Source organism: Manis javanica, chromosome 4, assembly GCF_040802235.1.
Source record: "Manis javanica isolate MJ-LG chromosome 4, MJ_LKY, whole genome shotgun sequence".
Classification (NCBI taxonomy): Eukaryota; Metazoa; Chordata; class Mammalia; order Pholidota; family Manidae; genus Manis; species Manis javanica.
Window position 1 is genome coordinate 111,917,736 of NC_133159.1, and position 22,108 is coordinate 111,939,843.

At 44.0% G+C, this 22,108-nt stretch overlaps 1 long non-coding RNA gene across 1 annotated transcript; it reads left to right on the forward strand.

Annotated features, from left to right (window-relative positions):
- Positions 1-1,396: 1,396 nt before the first annotated feature.
- On the forward strand, positions 1,397-21,794 carry LOC140848731 (uncharacterized). Its single transcript, XR_012129843.1, has 3 exons — positions 1,397-2,062; positions 11,067-11,233; positions 21,614-21,794. It is a non-coding gene; the product is annotated as an uncharacterized lncRNA (long non-coding RNA).
- Positions 21,795-22,108: the final 314 nt, after the last annotated feature.

The window sequence follows — 22,108 nt, forward strand, 5'->3', positions numbered from 1 at the left end:
AAAAATCCCTCTTTTCCTCCAAGTCAGTTTGAATTGGGTGCCTGTCTCTTGTGACCCAAAGATGAATGGCCAAGCCTCTGTCCTTCTCTCTTTAAGAGGATAGTAATTTACTAGAAGCTACAAAAAAATCACAAATTCCTTTGGGCAATTCCAATTGAAACAATAGCCCACATGTGACTGTCACTACATGGGAGACTCCAAGCAAGAACCACCCACCCAGCTGCTCCTAGTCAACCCACAGAACCAAGAGAGAGAGCAGTAAATTGTTATAGAAAGCTGCAATAGGCAGCTGAAACACACATTGAACCATGGAGCCTCTGAGAAAATTCCAGTAAATATTGTAAAGTCTCCAGCCTGAGGTGAACTCCCACGGTGTTTCTGGGCTGCTCGGTGACTCTAAATGCAGAGCTTTGTACCCCTTTGTCCACCTTTTTCCTTATCAGTGGTTAGAATGACAGCCCTAAAATTCCACATAATTATTGTCTCCTTCATCCAGTTCACCTCTTTGTATGTACACCCATTCAGCTCTGCTCGTAGTAATACGGAGGTCCTGTTTAATGTCAGGTGAACCCTTTTCCCCTTACTTCTGGACGGAATTAGATCAGGGAAACTCTTGTTCCTTGGAGTAGCTGTTATTTAAAATGAAGTTACTGATTAGGTAATATCGATAAAATTAAATGTATGTACCCACTGGCTTAGGAATCCTACTGATCAGCATGTATTGTGTGGACACTCACAAAAGTTCACTAGGAGAGCTGCATAAGATACTGATTGGAGCATTTTTGCAAGTGGGGGAAAAAAGGACACATTGTCCATCCAAATGATGGGATCTATAAAGTCAGATTCTTAAAAACGACATGAATTTATGTGCTGATCTGAGAAGGGCTCTGGGATATATTATGCAGTGGAAACAACAGCTTGCCACGTTCCATGACTCTGGAGGGCGCTGTTCACACTGGTGCTCGTGGCACCCTAAAGTACAGTGGCGTTGGCTCCCCATGGAGGGGTGCAATCCTGAGGACATAGAAATATTTAAGCCAAACAGATATGTAGGTATATACATAAACTTTTTCCCGCTGGGAAAGAAAGAAGACACTTTAAAGTGGTGCCTTTGGGAGAAGAATAAGTAAGGGGGTGGAAGTTTTCACTTGTCATTTTGCACCTTTCGTACATATATATTAGCTAAGCTAGTACTTTTACTTGTTAACTGTCTACAGATATTATCTGGGGGTAGGGGAGAGTGGATTATGGTCCATGTTTGTTTTATTCTTTAGACTGTGTTTATTCAAACCCTAAAGGGTGACTTTTTTCTCAAGATGCCACTAAGCTTTACCATATACCAAATATAATTTTTGAAGAGTATTCAAGTTATCCAATTTTCTCATACAAAGCAGGACGTTCTTCATGCTGTAACATTCCCTCCTGTGACAGAAGCCCTGCAGTCCTTGGGTGGGCACCTGGGCAGTTCATGGAATGTGGGACAGGGTGGCAGATGAGTGATGGTTTCTGCTCCCCGCCACACTTTTTTAGTCCCTGCCAAGTGGCCCACGCCACCAGCCATCAGCCTCCTTGGAGTGGCTTCCTGCTTGCCAACAACCAGGGTTTGTGGAGAAGAAGGAGATGAGTCAGCAGATTTGCCCAGCGTGAGGCTGGCCTGATGCCAGCTCATTGCCCTGCCTGGCTTCCACTTCCCAACTCCATCAGTAACTGACCAGCTGGGGTCAGAGCCACTTCTCAGTTCTGGAAATGAGTTCATTCCCTTTGGCTCCTGGGGAGACAGACAGCGGGCCATGGGGGGCTGGTCTGAGGAAGGGCTGCCTCCTCCCCAGGAACTTGGGGAACAGGGTTGGGGGACTGGGCATTGTGTGAGGATCCCTGACTCGCCCATCTGACTCCACCTTTCAGGAAGGACAGCTCCTGATACGGCCCTTTTGCAGCCTGGGGGAACAGGGCTTCCTCCCACAGCTTTCTCGGCAATATCCGCTGCTCCATCTCTGCCTCTTCTTGGCTGAGGTCCACAACTACCAAAGCCAGATGTCTGAAGAATTAAACGATACTTCAGGTAAATCAGGGAAGTGGGAGACTTCCTTGCTGCCAGCCCTGAATAGCTCTTTTCAGCGTCTTCTCCTCATTGTCTGTCAGGCTGAGGGACTTTCCCTCTCAAACCTGTACACCTATTCACGCCCATCACCCCTTGTAACAGGTTTCCTCTGCATTCCAGGCTCTTCAAGAATCAGCTGGGGAGCTGACTGGAGTGGACGCTCTCCATGCCAGGGGGACCCTTGAGCCTTGTTTGGCGTGGTGCTCCTGCTGACTGAGCAAACCGCTGTCTTTGTTAGCAGCCGCGCTCAGAAAATGGCGCCCAATGCAAGGCAGCCGGAAAGCCCCGAACTTCCTAGTGACAAAACATCCCACGCCACTAAACCACATGCTAATTGCGCCTTAGCATAAGGACCAATGAGACCCACCAAATTGTTATGTTAATGAAGCGTATGGAGCCGCACCAACCAGGTCAGAGCATGAGAACTATATAAGCAAGCCTCTCCTTCCCCTCTGGGTCCTGCCCAACGCATTTGTTTCACAAAGAGCTGAAGAATAAAGCTTTCTGCAGAAGAATCCTGCTGTTGTTGCGCGCTGTTCTTGCCGGCGAGGACGGGGCGCGCGACAAGTGGTGCCGAAACCCGGGAACCAGAACATCACCGGCACAGGGAGGACCCTTCAGACATCTGGAGAGGATTCAGAACTGCAGGACAGAAGAAAACCCGGAGGGGTAAGTTCCGAGAGACGTGCTTTTTAGGAGCATGTCAGAAACCGAACGGGAGACAGAGCGAGCTCGCGGCCGAAAAAAGGCCACAAAAACGAAAGTAAAGAAACCCCAGAGTGAGGGAGAAAGCCCGCCTAGAGCAAAAGCGAAAGAGCCCCAAGAAGCGAGTGATGATCGCCTCGGAGAAAATAGTCAAGGAGTGGGCGGGCATGGCTGGGATGGGCGTGTTCATGCTTGGAGGTCTCATGCTCCTACTCTGGTTGTTATGCAGACTCCGCAACCAACATAAGCAGGACAAGGTGATCCTTGCTCAAGCCCTAATGGCGATAGACGGCGCCTCTCCCCAAGTGTGGCTCAACATGCTTAAGAAGGAAGCTCGGCTTTAGCTTGAGGTAGCTCTTGCACCCTGAGCCCATGTGGCACTGCACCAGGCCCGAGTACCTCATTGCTTAATCACAGCTTTCTCTAAGAAGCTCATGGTGCACGAGGGTTGAGAAAAAAGGTCCAAACCGTTTGTACCAAGCGGTCCCAACGCCAGCCAGAGGATGCGAGGCAAAGCACTGCAAGAGGTCTTCGACCCCTCTGAGAGGCATGCCTGACTGCATAGGGGTAGATGCCCAGAACCCCTCTCCAAAAAGGGGCATCAGGAAGTGTGATTGAGGTCAGGCCTCTGACTCCGCCTCTGCTGGCAAGTTCTGCCTTGAGCTTCTATTAGACAAAAAAGGGGGAGATGGAGGATGGCGGCGTGAGTAGAGCAGTGGAAATCTCCTCCCAAAAACACATAGAGCTATGAAAATATAACAAAGAAAAATCTTCCTAAAATAGAGACCACAGGACACAGGACAACATCCAGACCACATCCACACCTGCAAGGAACCAGCGCCTTGCGAAGGGGGTAAGATACAAGCCCCGGCCCGGCGGGACCCGAGCGCCCCTCCCCCCGGCTCCCGGCGGGTGGAGAGAAACCGGAGCGGTTTTTTTTTTTTCATGGCGAGCGCTTTTTGGAAGCCTTAGAGGGACGGGCCCCCGTTGCTGGGGAGGCAGGGTGGCGGGACCGGTGAGCAGGTGCCTGGGAACGGCGCCGGAGGACAAAGAATATCCCGCGTTTCTCCCTGCGGGACCGGCGGACGGGTGCCTGAGACCAGTGCCTGAGGACGGAGGAGGTCGCGCGTTTTTCCTTTTTTTTTTTTTTCTCTCTTTTTGGCGAGCGCTTTTTGGAAGCCTTGAAGGGACGGGGACCCCAGTGCTAGGGAGGCAGGGTGGCGGGACTGGTGAGCGGGTGCCTGGGACCGGCGCCTGAGGACAAAGAATATCCCACGTTTTTCCCTGTGGGACCGGTGGGCGGGTGCCTGAGACCGGCACTTGAGGACAGAGGAAATCACGCGTTTTTCCCCTTGTTTTTTTCCTTTTCTGCGAGTGCTTTTTGGAAGCCTAAAAGGGACAGGGACCCCGGTGCTAGGGAGGCAGGGCGGCGGGACTGGTGAGCGGGTGCCTGGGACCAGCACCTGAGGACAAAGAATATCCCGTGTTTTTCCCTGTGGGACCGGTGGGTGGGTGCCTGAGACCGGCACCTGAGGACGGAAGAAATCGCGTGTTTTTCCCCTTTTTTTCTCTCTTTTTGGCGATTGCTTTTTGGAAGCCTTGAAGGGACAGGGACCCCGGTGCTAGGGAGGCAGGGCAGCGGGACTGGTGAGCGGGTGCCTGGGAGCAGTGCCTGAGGACAAAGAATATCGAGCGTTGCTTCCCTGCGGGACCGGTGGGTGGGTGCTTTTTGGAAACCTTGAAAGGACAGGGACCCTGGTGCTAGGGAGACAGGGCAGCAGGACCAGTGAGCGGGTGCCTGGGACCGGCAACTGAGTAAAAAAAAAAAAAAAATCGCTTGTTTTTTCCTTTTTTTTTCTTTCTTTCTGTTCCCTCTCTCATTGTTGCTGTTGTTGTTTTGGTTTGGAGAGTGCTTTTTGGAAGTCTTAAAGGGGCAGGACAGGTCACTTAGACCAGAGGCAGGGAATCTGGGGATCTCTGGGCACTCTAACCCCCTGGGCAGCAGGGAGCAGAGAGGCCCCTTACGGAGATAAATAGCCTCCTGGCCGCTCCCCATCCAACGGGGCTCCACCATTTTGGAGGAACAGCCCCAGCCAGGCCAAGCCCATAGCAACAGCGGAGATAAACCCCAAAGCAACTGGGCGGGAAGCAGAAGCCCTGTCTGTGCACAGCTGCCCAGCACAAGCAACTAGAGGTTGCTAGTCTCCCAGGAAAAGGCTACAAACCAACAAGAAGGGAAGCTCTTCCAGCAGTCACTTGTACCAGCTCTGCAAACTATCTCTATCACCATGAAAAGGCAAAACTACAGGCAGACAAAGATCACAGAGACAACACCTGAGAAGGAGACAGACCTAACTAGTCCTCCTGAAAAAGAATTCAAAATAAAAATCATGAACATGCTGACAGAGATGCAGAGAAAAATGCAAGAGCAATGGGATGAGATGTAGAGAAAAATGCAAGAGCAGTGGGATGAGATGCAGAGAAAATTGCAAGAGCAGTGGGATGAAGTCCGGAAGGAGATCACAGATTTCAGGAAAGAGATCACAGAAGTGAAACAATCCCTGGAAGGATTTATAAGCAGAATGGATAAGATGCAAGAGGCCATTGAAGGAATAGAAGCCAGAGAACAGGAACGTATAGAAGCTGACATAGAGAGAGATAAAAGGATCTCCAGGAATGAAACAACACTAAGAGAAATATGTGACCAATACAAAAGGAAAAACATTCGTATTATAGGGATACCAGAAGAGGAAGAAAGAGGAAAAGGGATAGAAAGTGTCTTTGAAGAAATAATTGCTGAAAACTTCCCCAAACTGGGGGAGGAAATAATCGAACAGACCATGGAATTACACAGAACTCCCAACAGAAAGGATCCAAGGAGGACAACACCAAGACACATAATAATTAAAATGGCAAGGATCAAGGACAAGGAAAGAGTTTCAAAGGCAGCTACAGAGAAAAAGGTCACCTATAAAGGAAAACAAATCAGGCTAACATCAGACTTCTCAACAGAAACCCTACAGGCCAGAAGAGAATGGCATGATATACTTAATGCAATGAAACAGAAGGGCCTTGAACCAAGGATACTGTATCCAGCACGACTATCATTTAAATATGATGGTGGGATTAAACAATTCCCAGACAAGCAAAAGCTGAGGGAATTTGCTTCCCACAAACCACCTCTACAGGGCATCCTACAGGGACTGCTCTAGATGGGAGCACCCCTAAAAAGAGCACAGAACAAAACACACAACATATGAAGAATGGAGGAGGAGGAATAAGAAGGGAGCGAAGAAAAGAATCTCCAGACAGTGTATATAACAGCTCAATAAGCGAGCTAAGTTAGGCAGTAAGATACTAAAGAAGCTAACCTTGAACCTTTGGTAACCACGAATCTAAAGCCTGCAATGGCAATAAGTACATATCTCTCAATAGTCACCCTAAATGTAAATGGACTTAATGCACCAATCAAAAGACATAGAGTAATAGAATGGATAAAAAAGCAAGACCCATCTATATGCTGCTTACAAGAAACTCACCTTAAACCCAAAGATAAGCATAGACTAAAAGTCAAGGGATGGAAAAACATATTTCAGGCAAACAACAGTGAGAAGAAAGCAGGGGTTGCAGTACTAATATCAGACAAAATAGACTTCAAAACAAAGAAAGTAACAAGAGATAAAGAAGGCCACTACATAATGATAAAGGGCTCAGTCCAACAAGAGGATATAACCATTCTAAATATATATGCACCCAATACAGGAGCACCAGCATATGTGAAGCAAATACTAACAGAACTAAAGAGGGAAATAGACTGCAATGCATTCATTGTAGGAGACTTCAACACACCACTCACCCCAAAGGATAGATCCACCGGGCAGAAAATCAGTAAAGACACACAGGCACTGAACAACACACTAGAACAGATGGACCTAATAGACATCTATAGAACTCTACATTCAAAAGCAACAGGATATACATTCTTCTCAAGTGCACATGGAACATTCTCCAGAATAGACCACATACTAGCTCACAAAAAGAGCCTCAGTAAATTCCAAAATATTGAAATTCTACCAACCAATTTTTCAGACCACAAAGGTATGAAAGTAGAAATAAATTCTACAAAGAAAACAAAAAGGCTCACAAACACATGGAGGCTTAACAACATGCTACTAAATAATCAAAGGATCAATGAACAAATCAAAATAGAGATCAAGGAATATATAGAAACAAATGACAACAACAACACTAAGCCCCAACTTCTGTGGGATGCAGCGAAAGCAGTCTTAAGAGGCAAGTATATAGCAATCCAGGCACACTTGAAGAAGGAAGAACAATCCCAAATGAATAGTCTAACATCACAATTATTAAAACTGGAAAAAGAAGAACAAATGAGGCCTAAAGTCAGCAGAAGGTGGGACATAATAAAGATCAGAGAAGAAATAAACAAAATTGAGAAGAATAAAACAATAGCAAAAATCAACGAAACCAAGAGCTGGTTCTTTGAGAAAATAAACAAAATAGATAAGCCTCTAGCCCAACTTATTAAGAGAAAAAGAGAGTCAACACAAATCAACATAATCAGAAATGAGAATGGAAAAATCACGACAGACTCCACAGAAATACAAAGAATTATTAAAGACTACTATGAAAACCTATATGCCAACAAGCTGGAAAACCTAGAAGAAATGGACAACTTCCTAGAAAAATACAACCTCCCAAGACTGACCAAGGAAGAAACACAAAAGTTAAACAAACCAATTACAAGCAAAGAAATTGAAACAGTAATCAAAAAAATACCCAAAAACAAAACCCCGGGGCCAGACGGATTTACCTCGGAATTTTATCAGACACACAGAGAAGACATAATACCCATTCTCCTTAAAGTGTTCCACAAAATAGAAGAAGAGGGAATACTCCCAAACTCATTCTATGAAGCCAACATCACCCCAATACCAAAACCAGGAAAAGACCCCACCAAAAAAGAAAATTACAGACCAATATCCCTGATGAATGTAGATGCAAAAATACTCAATAAAATATTAGCAAACAGAATTCAACAGTATATCAAAAGGATCATACACCATGACCAAGTGGGGTTCATCCCAGGGATGCAAGGATGGTACAACATTCGAAAATCCATCAACATCATCCACCACATCAACAAAAAGAAAGACAAAAACCACATGATCATCTCCATAGATGCTGAAAAAGCATTTGACAAAATTCAACATCCATTCATGATAAAAACTCTCAGCAAAATGGGAATAGAGGGCAAGTACCTCAACATAATAAAGGCCATATATGATAAACCCACAGCCAGCATTATACTGAACAGTGAGAATCTGAAAGCATTTCCACTGAGATCGGGAACCAGACAGGGATGCCCACTCTCCCCACTGTTATTTAACATAGTACTGGAGGTCCTAGCCACGGCAATCAGACAAAACAAAGAAATACAAGGAATCCAGATTGGTAAAGAAGAAGTTAAACTGTCACTATTTGCAGATGATATGATACTGTACATAAAAAACCCTAAAGACTCCACTCCAAAACTACTAGAACTGATATCGGAATACAGCAAAGTTGCAGGATACAAAATTAACACACAGAAATCTGTAGCTTTCCTATACACTAACAACGAATCAATAGAAAGAGAAATCAGGAAAACAATTCCATTCACCATTGCATCAAAAAGAATAAAATACCTAGGAATAAACCTAACCAAAGAAGTGAAAGAATTATACTCTGAAAACTACAAGTCACTCTTAAGAGAAATTAAAGGGGACACTAATAAATGGAAACTCATCCCATGCTCATGCCTAGGAAGAATTAATATCGTCAAAATGGCCATCCTGCCCAAAGCAATATACAGATTCGATGCAATCCCTCTCAAATTACAAGCAACATTCTTCAATGAATTGGAACAAATAATTCAAAAATTCATATGGAAACACCAAAGACCCCGAATAGCCAAAGCAATCCTGAAAAAGAAGAATAAAGTAGGGGGGATCTCACTCCCCAACTTCAAGCTCTACTACAAAGCCATAGTAATCAAGACAATTTGGTACTGGCACAAGAACAGAGCCACAGACCAGTGGAACAGATTAGAGACCCCAGAAATTAACCCAAACATATATGGTCAATTAATATTTGATAAAGGAGCCATGGACATACAATGGCAAAATGACAGTCTCTTCAACAGATGGTGCTGGCAAAACTGGACAGCTACATGTAGGAGAATGAAACTGGACCATTGTCTAACCCCATATACAAAGGTAAACTCAAAATGGATCAAAGACCTGAATGTAAGTCATGAAACCATTAAACTCTTGGAAAAAAACATAGGCAAAAACCTCTTAGACATAAACATGAGTGATCTCTTCTTGAACATATCTCCCCGGGCAAGGAAAACAACAGCAAAAATGAGCAAGTGGGACTACATTAAGCTGAAAAGCTTCTGTACAGCGAAAGACACCATCAATAGAACAAAAAGGAACCCTACAGTATGGGAGAATATATTTGAAAATGACAGATCCGATAAAGGCTTGACGTCCAGAATATATAAAGAGCTCACACGCCTCAACAAACAAAAAACAAATAACCCAATTAAAAAATGGGCAGAGGAACTGAACAGACAGTTCTCCAAGAAAGAAATACAGATGGCCAAGAGACACATGAAAAGATGCTCCACATCGCTAATTATCAGAGAAATGCAAATTAAAACTACAATGAGGTATCACCTCACACCAGTAAGGATAGCTACCATCCAAAAGACAAACAACAACAAATGTTGGCGAGGCTGTGGAGAAAGGGGAACCCTCCTACACTGCTGGTGGGAATGTAAATTAGTTCAACCATTGTGTAAAGCAGTATGGAGGTTCATCAAAATGCTCAAAACAGACCTACCATTTGACCCAGGAATTCCACTCCTAGGAATTTACCCTAAGAACGCAGCAATCAAGTTTGAGAAAGACAGATGCACTCCTATGTTTATCGCAGCACTATTTACAATAGCCAAGAATTGGAAGCAACCTAAATGTCCATCGGTAGATGAATGGATAAAGAAGATGTGGTACATATACACAATGGAATACTACTCAGCCATAAGAAGTGGAAAAATCCAACCATTTGCAGCAACATGGATGGAGCTGAAGAGTATTATGCTCAGTGAAATAAGCCAAGCGGAGAAAGAGAAATACCAAATGATGTCACTCATCTGAGGAGTATAGGAACAAAGGAAAAACTGAAGGAACAAAACAGCAGTGGAATTACAGAACCCAAAAATGGACTAACAGGTACCAAAGGGAAAGGAACTGGGAGGATGGGTGGGCAGGGAGGGATAAGGGGGGGGAAGAAGAAGGGGGGTATTAAGATTAGCATGCATGGGGGGGAGGGTACAAGGGGAGGGTGGGCTGCACAACACAGAGAGGACAAGTAGTGACTCTACAACATTTTGCTAAGCTGATGGACAGTAACCGTAATGTGGTTGTTAGGGGGTACCTGATATAGGGGAGAGCATAGTTAACATAGTATTCTTCATGTAAGTGTAGATTAAAAATTAAAAAAAAAAAAAATAAAGAAAGAAAGAAAGAAAGAAAGAAAGAAAAGGGGGATTACTCCTTAACAGGATAAAACTATTGGTAAATCAAAGATCAACGCATGCTTTAAATATCCTTAATGTTGATCACTTAAAGGGTGTCAGATGATCAGCTATGGAGGTACTCTTTTCTGATAATATTCCTTTCTCTTAATTTAAAAAAAAAAAAAAAAAAGGGGGAGATGTTAGCAGCCGCGCTCAGAAAATGGCTCCCAATGCAAGGCAGCCGGAAAGCCCCGAACTTCCTAGTGACAAAACATCCCACGCCACTAAACCACATGCTAATTGCGCCTTAGCATAAGGACCAATGAGACCCACCAAATTGTGATGCTAATGAAGCGTATGGAGCCGCACCAACCAGGTCAGAGCATGAGAACTATATAAGCAAGCCTCTCCTTCCCCTCTGGGTCCTGCCTAACGCATTTGTTTCACAAAGAGCTGAAGAATAAAGCTTTCTGCAGAAGAATCCTGCTGTTGTTGCGCGCTGTTCTTGCCGGCGAGGACGGGGCGCGCGACATGTCTTAGCCCTGTTTCCACGGTCTGACCTTCAGAGTAGTAGCCTGTAGGTCCCCATGATGCTTTGCAGCTTCCCATGTTTTCCCTGGTCGTGAATTTGAGTGGCCCTTTTTCACATACAGAGATGTGTTCTTGTCCTTCAAGGTGAAATCCCTGAAGACCTTGACTATCAGGAGTCCGCCAGTTTGAAGAACAATAAAGAGCAGCAAATCGCCACCCACGGTCAGGACAACAGCAGCTCCCACCTGGGGTCTTCGACTCAGATGTGATCACTTCCCTTGCCAAGAGACTACAAATGCTGGCATTGTCAGGTATGTGAGGGGGAAAGCAGTTCTACTGACTGATGTCTGTCAGGCCTGGTGCTGGACACCATAAGAATTTTCATGTTATTTATTCCTCCCAGCAATTCTGAGTGGAAACATTTTTACCTTTCTTTCATGGAAGGGGGAACTGAAACTCAGGTGATCAGTGATGTGCAAGGGTCAAAGCTTAAATAGGGTCCCAGCCTGCCTCCTGCAAACCCCTGACTGCCTCTTTCTGGTGAATGAGGTGATACCACAAATGAGGAAGCCAGCAGCTCCTTAGTTAGTGAATCAGCAGGTTGAGTTTGCAGACAGACCCAACTTGCCACCCCCACGGATGCAAAAATGATTGTGACCCAGCTTTCTGGTTCACTCACAATGGGGGGCTTAGTGCCAACATGGCAGAGGAGGCGAGTCTTTACCTGAGGCAAATACTGTCCCTGCCCTGATCTTAATTCCTGTGGAAGTCTATCAAACAGGATTGAAAGGAAAATTGAAGGAAGCTATAAAGGCCCTTCCAGAGGCTCCCAAATTCAGGGCCTTTAAGCCAAAGGCCCACTTCACTTGTCCCTCCCTGTGCTGGCAGATTGAATAGGTGGAAGACCACAGTCCTTTGGGCTATGTAGGTGCTGGGCTCAGAGTCTTTCTCTCCTTACGGTGATATGGCTGAAGGACTGCGTCAGGGCTGCTGCCCTGAAACACCTTCCTTTAGCTAATGATGGCAGCAGCTGTTGCCTTTTAGAAAAGCACCGGGCAGGCCTGGCTTTTGGTGCCATGGTTTTCATGACAAGGCTAGAACAGAGCCTTCTGGGCCCCAGCTTTGGCCAAACCATTATCAAAGTTGGTTTTTAAATAGAATCAACTCTCAATAATTCATAGATTAATGGTTCAATCTGTACGTCTTTGTCCTCCCCCTCTTTACCCCTGCTTTCTGTCCAGCTGCCTTTTGGCTGTCCTCATCACACACCCGCAGAGCAGGTGGAGAACTCAAAATCAGTCAGTGTCAGGATGGTGGCGTGAGTAGAGCAGTGGAAATCTCCTCCCCAAAACACATAGAGCTATGAAAATATAACAAAGAAAAATCTTCCTAAAATAGAGACCACAGGACACAGGACAACATCCAGACCACATCCACACCTGCAAGAACCCAGCACCTTGCGAAGGGGTAAGATACAAGCCCCAGCCCGGCGGGACCCGAGCGCCCCTCCCCCCGGGTCCCGGCGGGTGGAAAGAAACTGGAGCGGTTTTTTTTTGGCGAGTGCTTTTTGGAAGCCTTAAAGGGACGGGCCCCCGTTGCTAGGGAGGCAGGGTGGCGGGACCGGTGAGCAGGTGCCTGGGACCGGCACCTGAGGACAAAGAATATCCCACGTTTCTCCCTGTGGGACCGGCGGGCGGGTGCCTGAGACCGGTGCCAGAGGACAGAGGAAATCGCGCGTTTTTCCCCTTTTTTTTCCCTCTTTTTGGCGAGCGCTTTTTGGAAGCCTTAAAGGGACAGGGACCCCGGTGCTAGGGAGGCAGGGTGGCGGGACTGGTGAGCGGGTGCCTGGGACCGGCGCCTGAGGACAAAGAATATCCCACGTTTTTCCCTGCGGGACTGGGGGGCAGGTGCCTGAGACCAGCACTTGAGGACAGAGGAAATCGCGCGTTTTTCCCCCTTTTTTTTTCTCTTTTTTGCGAGTGCTTTTTGGAAGCCTAAAAGGGACAGGGACCCCGGTGCTAGGGAGGCAGGGCGGCGGGACTGGTGAGCGGGTGCCTGGGACTGGCACCTGAGGACAAAGAATATCACGCGTTTTTCCCTGTGGGACCGGTGGGCAGGTGCCTGAGACCGGCACCTGAGGACAAAGAATATCGCGCGTTTTTCCCTGTGGGACCGGTGGGCGGGTGCCTGAGACCGGCGCCTGAGGACAAAGAATATCGCGCGTTTTTCCCTGTGGGACCAGTGAGCAGGTGCCTGAGACCGGCACCTGAGGACGGAGGAAATCGCGTGTTTTTCCCCTTTTTTTTCTCTCTTTTTGGCGAGTGCTTTTTGGAAGTCTTAAAGGGACAGGGACCCCGGTGCTAGGGAGGCAGGGCAGCAGGACTGGTGAGCGGGTGCCTGGGACCAGCACCTGAGGACAAAGAATATCGAGCGTTCCTTCCCTGCAGGACAGGTGGGTGGGTGCTTCTTGGAAGCCATGAAAGGACAGGGACCCTGGTGCTAGGGAGATAGGGCAGCAGGACCAGTGAGCAGGTGCCTGGGACCGGCACCTGAGCAGGAGTCTGTTCCCTCTCTCATTGTTGCTGTTGTTGTTTTGGTTTGGAGAGTGCTTTTTGGAAGTCTTAAAGGGGTAGGACAGGTCACTTAGAGCAGAGGCAGGGAATCTGGGGATCTCTGGGCACTCTAAACCCCTGGGCAGCAGGGAGCACAGAGACCCCTTATGGAGATAAATAGCCCCCTGGCCGCTCCCCCTCCAACGGGGCTCCACCACTCTGGAGGAACAGCCCCAGCCAGGCCAAGCCCACAGCAACAGCGGAGATAAACCCCAAAGCAACTGGGCAAGAAGCAGAAGCCCTGTCTGCGCACAGCTGCCCACCACAAGCCACTAGAGGTCGATATTCTCCCAGGAAAAGGCCACAAACCAACAAGAAGGGAAGCTCTTCCAGCGGTCACTTGTACCAGCTCTGCAAACTATCTCTATCACCATGAAAAGGCAAAATTACAGGCAGACAAAGATCACAGATACAACACCTGAGAGGGAGACAGACCCAACAAGAAGGGAAGCTCGTCCAGCGGTCACTTGTACCAGCTCTGCAAACTATCTCTATCACCATGAAAAGGCAAAATTACAGGCAGACAAAGATCACAGATACAACACCTGAGAGGGAGACAGACCTAACTAGTCCTCCTGAAAAAGAATTCAAAATAAGAATCATGAACATGCTGACAGAGATGCAGAGAAAAATGCAAGAGCAATGGGATGAGATGCAGAGAAAAATGCAGAGCAGTGGGATGAGATGCAGAGAAAAATGCAAGAGCAGTGGGATGAAGTCCGGAAGGAGATCACAGATGTCAGGAAGGAGATCACAGAAGTGAAACAATCCCTGGGAGGATTTATAAGCAGAATGGATAAGATGCAAGAGGCCATTGAAGGAATAGAAGCCAGAGAACAGGAACGTATAGAAGCTGACATAGAGAGAGATATAACGATCTCCAGGAATGAAACAACACTAAGAGAAATATGTGACCAATACAAAAGGAATAATATTCGTATTATAGTGATACCAGAAGAAGAAGAAAGAGGAAAAGGGATAGAAAGTCTCCTTGAAGAAATAATTGCTGAAAACTTCCCCAAACTGGGGGAGGAAATAATCGAACAGACCATGGAATTACACAGAACTCCCAAAAGAAAGGATCCAAGGAGGACAACACCAAGACACATAGTAATTAAAATGGCAAGGATCAAGGACAAGGAAAGAGTTTTAAAGGCAGCTAGAGAGAAAAAGGTCACCTATAAAGGAAAACCCATCAGGCTATCATCAGACTTCTCGACAGAAACCCTACAGGCCAGAAGAGAATGGCATGATATACTTAATGCAATGAAACAGAAGGGCCTTGAACCAAGGATACTCTATCCAGCACGACTACCATTTAAATATGATGGCGGAATTAAACAATTCCCAGACAAGCAAAAGCTGAGGGAATTTGCTTCCCACAAACCACCTTTACAGGGCATCTTACAGGGAGTGCTCTACATGGGAGTATCCTAAAAAGAGCACAGAACAAAAGCACAGCATATGAAGAATGGAGGAGGAGGAATAAGAAGGGAGAGAAGAAAAGAATCTCCAGACAGTGTATATAACAGCTCAATAAACGAGCTAAGTTAGGCAGTAAGATACTAAAGAACCTAACCTTGAACCTTTGGTAACCACGAATCTAAAGCCTGCAATGGCAATAAGTACATATCTCTCAATAGTCACCCTAAATGTAAATGGACTGAATGCACCAATCAAAAGACACAGAGTAATAGAATGGATAAAAAAGCAAGACCCATCTATATGCTGCTTACAAGAAACTTACCTTAAACCCAAAGATAAGCATAGACTAAAAGTCAAGGGATGGAAAAACATATTTCAGGCAAAAAACAGTGAGAAGAAAGCAGGAGTTGCAGTACTAATATCAGACAAAATAGACTTCAAAACAAAGAAAGTAACAAGAGATAAAGAAGGACACTACATAATGATAAAGGGCTCAGTCCAACAAGAGGATATAACCATTCTAAATATATATACACCCAATACAGGAACACCAGCATATGTGAAGCAAATACTAACAGAACTAAAGAGGGAAATAGACTGCAATGCATTCATTGTAGGAGACTTCAACACACCAATCACCCCAAAGGATAGATCCGCCGGACAGAAAATAAGTAAAGACACACAGGCACTGAACAACACACTAAACAGATGGACCTAATAGACATCTACAGAACTCTACATCCAAAAGCAACAGGATATACATTCTTCTCAAGTGCACATGGAACATTCTCCAGAATAGACCACATACTAGCTCACAAAAAGAGCCTCAGTAAACTCCAAAATATTGAAATTCTACCAACCAATTTTTCAGACCACAAAGGTATGAAAGTAGAAATAAATTCTACAAAGAAAACAAAAAGGCTCACAAACACATGGAGGCTTAACAACATGCTACTAAATAATCAATGGATCAATGAACAAATCAAAATAGAGATCAAGGAATATATAGAAACAAATGACAACAACAACACTAAGCCCCAACTTCTGTAGGACGAAGTGAAAGCAGTCTTAAGAGGAAAGTATATAGCAATCCAGGCACACTTGAAGAAGGAAGAACAATCCCAAATGAATAGTCTAACATTAGAATTATTAAAACTGGAAAAAGAAGAACAAATGAGGCCTAAAGTCAGCAGAAGGAGGGACATAATAAAGATTAGAGAAGAAATAAACAAAATTGAGAAGAATAAAACAATAGCAAAAATCAATGAAACCAAGAGCTGGTTCTTTGAGAAAGTAAACAAAATAGATAAGCCTCTAGCCCAACTTATTAAGAGAAAAAGAGAATCAACACAAATCAACATAATCACAAATGAGAATGGAAAAATCACGACAGACTCCACAGAAATACAAAGAATTATTAAAGACTACTATGAAAACCTATATGCCAACAAGCTGGAAAACCTAGAAGAAATGGACAACTTCCTAGAAAAATACAACCTCCCAAGACTGACCAAGGAAGAAACACAAAAGTTAAATAAACCAATTACAAGCAAAGAAATTGAAACGGTAATAAAAAACTACCCAAGAACAAAACCCCGGGGCCGGACGGATTTACCTCGGAATTTTATCAGACACACACAGAAGACATAATACCCATTCTCCTTAAAGTGTTCCACAAAATAGAAGAAGAGGGAATATTCCCAAACTCATTCTATGAGGCCAACGTCACCCTAATACCAAAACCAGGCAAAGACCCCACGAAAAAATAAAATTACAGACCAATATCCCTGATGAATGTAGATGCAAAAATACTCAATAAAATATTAGCAAACAGAATTCAACAGTATATCAAAAGGATCATACACCATGACCAAGTAGGGTTCATCCCAGGGATGCAAGTATGGTACAACATTCGAAAATCCATCAACATCATCCACAACATCAAAAAAAAAAGACAAAAACCACATGATCATCTCCATAGATGCTGAAAAAGCATTTGACAAAATTCAACATCCATTCATGATAAAAACTCTCAGCAAAATGGGAATAGAGGGCAAGTACCTCAACATAATAAAGGCCATATATGATAAACCCACAGCCAGCATTATACCGAACAGCAAGAAGCTGAAAGCATTTCCTCTGAGATTGGGAACAAGACAGGGATGCCCACTCTCCCCACTGTTATTTAACATAGTACTGGAGGTCCTAGCCATGGCAATCAGACAAGACAAAGAAATACAAGGAATCCAGATTGCTAAAGAAGAGGTTAAACTGTCACTATTTGCAGATGATATGATACTGTACATAAAAAACCCTAAAGACTCCACTCCAAAACTACTAGAACTGATACCAGAATACAGCAAAGTTGCAGGATACAAAATTAACACACAGAAATCTGTAGCTTTCATATACACTAACAACGAATCAATAGAAAGAGAAATCAGGAAAACAATTCCATTCACCATTGCATCAAAACGAATAAAATACCTAGGAATAAACCTAACCAAAGAAGTGAAAGACTTATACTCTGAAAACTACAAGTCACTCTTAAGAGAAATTAAAGGGGACACTAACAAATGGAAACTCATCCCATGCTCATGCCTAGGAAGAATTAATATCGTCAAAATGGCCATCCTCCCCAAAGCAATATACAGATTTGATGCAATCCCTCTCAAATTACCAGCAACATTCTTCAATGAATTGGAACAAATAATTCAAAAATTCATATGGAAACACCAAAGACCCCGAATAGCCAAAGCAATCCTGAAAAAGAAGAATAAAGTAGGGGGGATCTCACTCCCCAACTTCAAGCTCTCCTACAAAGCCATAGTAATCAAGACAATTTGGTACTGGCACAAGAATAGAGCCACAGACCAGTAGAACAGATTAGAGACCCCAGAAATTAACCCAAACATATATGGTCAATTAATATTTGATAAAGGAGCCATGGACATACAATGGTAAAATGACAGTCTCTTCAACAGATTGTGCTGGCAAAACTGGACAGCTACATTTAGGAGAATGAAACTGGACCATTGTCTAACCCCATATACAAAGGTAAACTCAAAATGGATCAAAGACCTGAATGTAAGTCATGAAACCATTAAACTCTTGGAAAAAAACATAGGCAAAAACCTCTTAGACATAAACATGAGTGATCTCTTCTTCAACATATCTCCCCGGGCAAGGAAAACAACAGCAAAAATGAGCAAGTGGGACTACATTAAGCTGAAAAGCTTCTGTACAGCAAAAGACACCATCAATAGAACAAAAAGGAACCCTACAGTATGGGAAAATATATTTGAAAATGACACATCCGATAAAGGCTTGATGTCCAGAATATATAAAGAGCTCACACGCCTCAACAAACAAAAAACAAATAACCCAATTAAAAAATGGGCAGAGGAACTGAACAGACAGTTCTCCAAAAAAGAAATACAGATGGCCAAGAGACACATGAAAAGATGCTCCACATCGCTAATTATCAGAGAAATGCAAATTAAAACCACAATGAGGTATCACCTCACACCAGTAAGGATAGCTGCCATCCAAAAGACAAACAACAACAAATGTTGGCGAGGCTGTGGAGAAAGGGGAAGCCTTCTACACTGCTGGTGGGAATGTAAATTAGTTCAACCATTGTGGAAAGCAGTATGGAGGTGCATCAAAATGCTCAAAACAGACCTACCATTTGACCCAGGAATTCCACTCCTAGGAATTTACCCTAAGAATGCAGCAATCAAGTTTGAGAAAGACAGATGCACTCCTATGTTTATCGCAGCACTATTTACAATAGACAGGAATTGGAAGCAACCTAAATGTCCATCAGTAGATGAATGGATAAAGAAGATGTGGTACATATACACAATGGAATACTACTCAGCCATAAGAAGTGGAAAAATCCAACCATTTGCAGCAACATGGATGGAGCTGGAGAGTATTATGCTCAGTGAAATAAGCCAAGTGGAGAAAGAGAAATACCAAATGATTTCACTCATCTGAGGAGTATAGGAACAAAGGAAAAACTGAAGGAACAAAACAGCAGTGGAATTACAGAACCCAAAAATGGACTAACAGGTACCAAAGGGAAAGGAACTGGGAGGATGGGTGGGCAGGGAGGGATAAGGGGGCAGAAGAAGAAGGGGTGTATTAAGATTAGCATGCATGGGGGGGAGGGAGAAAGGGGAGGGTGGGCTGCACAACACAGAGAGGACAAGTAGTGACTCTACAACATTTTGCTAAGCTGATGGACAGTAACCGTAATGTGGTTGTTAGGGGGTACCTGATATAGGGGAGAGCATAGTAAACATAGTATTCTTCTTGTAAGGGTAGATTAAAAATTAAAAAAAAAAAAAAAGAAAAGAAACAAAGAAAAGGGGGATTGCTCCTTAACAGGATAAAACTATTGGTAAATCAAAGATCAACGCATGCTTTAAATATCCTTAATGTTGATCACTTAAAGGGTGTCAGATGATCAGCTATGGAGGTACTCTTTTCTGATAATATTCCTTTCTCTTAATTAAAAAAAAAAGCAGTTCCTGTGTGCTGACCTCCAATGAGTTCTGCACAGTGGTATAGAGGGCATGTCAAAGTGTGGGCAAAGGGTCTGTTTGTTTCTATGCAGAACATCAAGGCCTAGCTTGGATACCCAGAAAATGAACTAAGATACAATATGAGGAGGAGCTTCCGGCATCAGCACTCTCTGGAGGACTTGTGCCGGGGGATGATCATCAAAAAGCCTCCACAGGAATCCGGACGATGCTGCAGTTGTGGCTGCATCCAGCCCACCATCTCCTGGACTTGCCATAGGAATGAGGAGGGAGATGTCTAGGCTGGCATGTGCATACAGTGAGACAACGAATTTGACCGGATCTGTACTGTTGGAACTCAACCAGGAGTTGGGAGGGGTGCAAGTTGTAGCACTCCAAAATCTCATGACTATAGACTATCTATGGTTAAAAGAACATATGGGATGTGAACAGATCCCAGAAATGGGCTGCTTTAATTTGTCTGATGGTTCAAGTACAGTTGGACAATATCCATCATATCATAGATAAATTTTCACAAATGCCTAGGGTGCCTAAATGGTTTTCTAGGCTTCACTGGAGATGGATGGTAATTATAGATTTGCTTTGTTTATGTCACCGTATTCCTATTATGTTAATATGTGTGTGCAAATTAGTTAGTAGTTTAAAACCTATACATACTTAAGGTACTCTACAAGAAGATATGTCAAAGAAATAATCAATCCTCCCATGTTTCCTTCCATATGCTACATCTATAGCTTTTCTTCTTCCTTCCTAATTACAACCCTTAAATAGAATTCGTGCCTCATATCGAATTTACCGAGCATCATAATTCCTCCAGGTGGTAAAGATACCTCGAGACAAGTGCTGGGCATAGAAGCCACAGGGCATAAATCTGCAAAGAAGTAAAAAGCTAACCTTTGCAAACAATATGGCTTCTCTCTCACTTACCAACTTTACATTTCCCTGTATGGCCCCGGAAGATGACTGGTTAGCCAGAGACGGGTAAGAATCCTAAAGGGAGGAACAACCTAAGACAGATACAGTCACAGGGGAGCCATCAGGTGAGAATTTGGGGATCAACAGAGGTGAGGCTCAGAACCTCACCCCCCCTGCTTTGAGAGAAATTTTCTGCATCCGTGGATGTCTTGCTGCCATTGTCTAGCCTGGATTAATACTTAGTCCATAGGCACACACCTGATCATCTGATCATCTACATTTGCCTTCTTACAGCACTAAACTATGTTTTCTACCTTTATCTTGCATCTACCTACCACTTCAGCATTTTATTAAAAATAAAAATAATCATAATAATAGGAGAAATGTGGGATCAACATATAAATCAAGTACAAAAATCAAACCAATATTCACATTTGACCTGATTGTTTATAGGTCATAATGCATGATCAAAACCGAAAGTTTCTGTGATGAATGCCCTTGTACTGTTCACCATGTAAGAATTTATTCACTATGTAAGAATTCGTTCACCATGTAAGAACTTGTTCGTTATGCTTCAGAAGATTGGAGACTGATGAGAATTAGGCTGGAGATGGATTAATGATTGTACATTGAGCGTTGACCCCCGTATACTGAATTTTATTGTTGTTAACAACCATTTGATCAATAAATATGAGAGATGCCCTCTCAAAAAAAAAAAATCAGTCAGTGTTCAGGCCTGTTGGCAACCACAGTGCAGGGTTTAAGAAGCGCGTTGGGTGCAGTGTGGATTTCACGTATTCTTGCTAATCTCATTCCCACTTACCATGGACAGTGGACAACTGCTTTAAGTTCTTTGAGCCCCTTGCCAAGAGAAGAGCTAGAAGAACTGAAATCACACCCCCAGAGCCAGGTCCCAGGCAGGGACTGGCTGGGTTGAGAAGGCCATCACAGCCTACATGGCCCCATCTTGCAGACCCAGTATGTGCACATGCATTTGCCCAGCATCCTCAAGGCACCGTGTCTAAGGGTGGATGGGAAAATGGGTTTTGAGACAAATGAAAAAAAGTTTTCCTTTTTTGAGTGGTTGGAGGTTTATATTCCCAGATCAAATATATAAGCAAATAAAATATGAAAACTAATTTTCACAAATCTAATTTTCATACTAGCCATCATCACCTTTTTTTTTTAGCAAACAAGAAGACTTTCAAGGCTTCAGATGGACTGCTTTCCCTCCAGAAATTATACCACAACTTCTCTTTATGTTATTAATAATGATAAATGCTAACATATTGATATGAAGTGATGCTATGTCATTGATATGTGTATGTGAAAATATCTCATTCAGTCTTTACAACACCCCGAGGAAGAAACTATTATTCCTGCTTGCTGAAAATGAGACTTAGAAGAGGTGAGTCACTTGCTCCATGTTGCCCAGCAGTAAAGGGGCAGGGGACATTGTCGCACCCAATCCATAGACCCCATGGCTTTTGATCTACACCATGTGGTTTAGCCTCTTCTCTTGACCCCAACAACCAAAACCCCATTAATGTAACTGGGGGTCCCCAGTACCCCTTTCTCCTCTCCATGTGGCCTCCTGATTCCTAAATGTCTATTCTGAGGTACCCTCTACTCTGCTAGACCATCCATCCCACTTAGCAGGAACTGCGCACATCATGTGGTTTTG